At 34.7% G+C, this 3,633-nt stretch overlaps 1 pseudogene; it reads left to right on the forward strand.

Moving 5' to 3' along the window:
* Positions 1-2,996: 2,996 nt before the first annotated feature.
* Positions 2,997-3,097, forward strand: LOC123394779 (annotated as a pseudogene).
* The last annotated feature ends 536 nt before the right edge of the window (positions 3,098-3,633 follow it).

A 3,633-nucleotide genomic window follows, 5' to 3' on the forward strand; every position in this document is an offset into this window, starting at 1 on the left:
GTACCCAAGGAATGACACAGTAATGAGTTTCCTGGGCATTCTTTTTGTTTTATATATCTCATACTGGGACCTAAAGAAGCTGGCAACACAGAAATGCCAATAGACAAAGGCTGAAAAAAAAAATCCCTAAGAAATCTTGCTCTTTCTAACTGTAGGACCAGGAAAGGGAGAACCTTGCAAGACAGAAAATTTGTGGACAACAACCACACTATTCAACCCTAACACCTTGGAAAAAATTGTAGCCCTACCAACTCTACACACCAAAAAAGGCCAAGGGGAGAAAGTAGACTTCCACCCTCCCCAGGCTTTAATGAAGCGACTCACCTCCCCTGTCAGGGTGGCATGACAGAAGACCAAGTGATTAGACTTTCATCTCAGCCAGACAATAATGAGCTATCCCCCATAGTGTCAATGGATATCACATGGGGAACCAGGACTTCCACTCCCACATGATGGTAAAAAGGAACCCTGCCCTCTCCCTGCTGGAATGGTGTCAAAGGAGGCGCAGTAGAGTCAAGACTTTCACCACCACCTGGTGGCAACAAAGTGCCACTTCCAACCCAGGGTGTCAACAGAGGCTGAGGTAGACATCCAGACTTCTGCTTACAACCTGGCAGGAATGAGGTTGTATCCATATTACGCTGAAAGCATTGTGTCAGAGGAAGTCTACTAAAACAAGAATTAAGTAAGATCTAGTGTGTCATAACATAATACTAAAAATGTTCAGGCTACAATCTAAAATCACCAGTTATACCAACAGCCAGGAAAATCTCAACTTGAGTAAGAAAAGACGATCAACAGATGCCAACAATGAGGTACCAAGACATGAACTAGAATTATCTGACAAGGATTTTAAAGTAGCTATTTTGAAAATCCTTCAAGAAGCAATTATGAACATGATTAAAATAAGTAAAAAAATAGAAAGTTTAATCAAAGAAAGTGTCAATAAAGAAAGAGAAAATAAAAAGAATCAAATGGAAACATTGGAACTGAGAAACACAATAACCAAAGAGGAGGGGAAGCTTCACTTGATAGGCTGAACATCAGAATGGAGAGGACAGAGAAGAGAACTGATGAACAGAAAGAACAGTAGGAACTACCCAGTCTAAACAACGGAAAGGAAAAAAAAAAAAAAAAAAACCAACACCACTGGGAAAAATACATAGAGCCTCAGGGAACGGTAGAACTGTAACAAAAGAGCTAACTTTCACTCTTTGGAGTCATGAGGAGAAGAAAAGAAAAAATGTAGGACTGAAAAAGGATTTGAATAAATCATGGCTGAAATTCCCCCAAATTTGGCAAAAAAGCATAAACCTACAGATTCAAGAAGCTTAAAGAATTCTACACAGAATTCAAAGAAATCCATGCTACAGCACACGGTAATCAAAATTCTAGAAATTAAAAATTAAGAAAAATCTTTAAATCAATGAAAGAGAAATAACACCTTATTTACAGTGAAAAAATTCAAATGGCAGTGGATTTTTTTTTTTTTTTGGCAGTGGATTTCTTATCAGAAATTGTGCAGGCCATAAGAAAATAACACAAAATTTTTCAAATGCTACAAGAAAAGAACTGTCGATGTAGAGTTCTATAACCAGTAAAAATCCTCCTTTGGAATGAAGGGGAAATCAAGATTCCCAAATAAAGAAAACTAAGAGAATTTATCAGCAGATTTACTACAGAAGAATAGCTAATAGAAATTCTTGAAAAAGAATTGAAATGATAAAAAATTTGAAAACATCAGCAACAAATAAAAAAATAAGGGAAATAGTAAAAATACAGGTAAATAAAATACTTTTGTTCTCGAGTTTTTAAAATTTTTACTTTTGAAGCAAAAATTAAAAAGATAACATTATGTGATATGGTTCTCAGTGTATGTAGAGAAAATATTTAAGATAATTATAAATGGGAGAGAGGAAAGGAATTTATGGGGAGATAAGATTTATACACTTCACTCAAACTGGTAAAATGTAGTCATTAGTAGAATGTGATAACTCATGTATGTATAAGTATGCAACCTAGGGCAAACATTAAAACTCTGGAGAAAGAGATATACTCAAAAAATACTTTAGGGTCAGAGGTAGACAGGTTTAGAGATGCTACTGGTATTTAGTGTTACATTCCAGAGTTGTGAACCATTCTACAACACACAGTACAGTCCCTCACAGCAAATAATTATATCAATAGTGCTGAGGTTGAAAAACCCTGGCTTACATGCTCACCAGTGCTGATATTATCGTTCTTTTTAATAACATTTTTTAAAGTTTGTATTTATGTTTCCCTTTACCTGCTTTCTATGTAACCAGTGATAATTTGTTTTCCATAACCATCATTGATTCATCATTCTTTTAATCTTGCCAATCTTGTAGTTTGAAAAATGAAAACTTAGTTTATTTTGTACTTCTTCAGAAGAATGGAGTTATCTTTACTTTTTACTTTAGGTATTATTTGAATATTTTATAATGAACATGTATTATTTTTATAATTTTTAAAAAATACTACAAATAATTCAAAATGAGATTCTAAAATATGTTCAAGTAACCCACAGGAAGAGTTAACCTACAGCCAGAAGAAACAGAAAAAACAAGCCACAGAAAACAAAAATTAAAATGGCAAACATAAGCCTTAACATATCATTATATACACTAAATGTAAGTGGTCTAATTATACCAATTGAAAGACAAAGATTGACAGAGTAGATTCAAACATATAATGCAGCCATGAAACTCACTTCAAATACCATATAGGTAGGTTGAAATTAAAATAATAAAAATATAAATACTATAAAGACATCAATTACAAGAAATCAGGAATGGGTATATTATTAACAGACAAAATAGTCCTTAGAGGAAAAAAAAATTACCTTGGACAGAAAAATTTTAGATAATGATAAAAGAGTCAGTCTTACCAAGAAGACATAGAAATCCTAATTTGTATGCATAAACCAACAGCTACAAAATATGTGAAGTAAAAATTAATAAAATTACATTTGGAGAGTGCTCACTTCAGCAGTAGCACATATACTAAAAATGGAATGATATAGAGATTAGCATGGCCCCTGCACAAGGATGACACACAATTACAGTTGGATACTTCAACACCCCTGTATAAACAACCAATAAAACATCTAGGCAATCAACAAGAATATATAAGAACTTAACATCATCAACCAACAGGATCTAAGTAACATTTATATAACTTTCCATCCAATAACAGCAGAATACACATTCTTTTAAGGTGTCCACAGCACAAAGATGGCACTGAAAGTGAAGAAGGAAGCCCCTGCCCCTCCCAAAGTTAAAGCCAGGTTTTCAAAGGCCAAGAAAGCAGTGTTGAAAGTTATCTGGAATCACAAAAAGAAGAAAAGAAGAAGGAGGAGGAGAAGGTAGAGGAAGAGGAGGATATTCACACATCACTCAATTTCTAGTGGCTCAAGCCTCTATGGCTCTAAAAGCAGCCAATATATCCTTAGAAGAATGCCCCCAGAAGAAACAAGTTTGTCTATTATGCCATTGTCAACTTGCCCCTGAGCACAGAGTCAGCGATGAAGAAGATAGAAGACAATAGCACACTGTTCATTGTAGATGTCAGGGCCAGTAAGCACCAAATCGAACAGGCTGCAAAGAAGCTCTG

Source organism: Mustela putorius, unplaced genomic scaffold, assembly GCF_011764305.1.
Source record: "Mustela putorius furo isolate JIRA1106 unplaced genomic scaffold, ASM1176430v1.1 tig00003836_pilon_pilon_pilon, whole genome shotgun sequence".
NCBI lineage: Eukaryota > Metazoa > Chordata > Mammalia > Carnivora > Mustelidae > Mustela > Mustela putorius.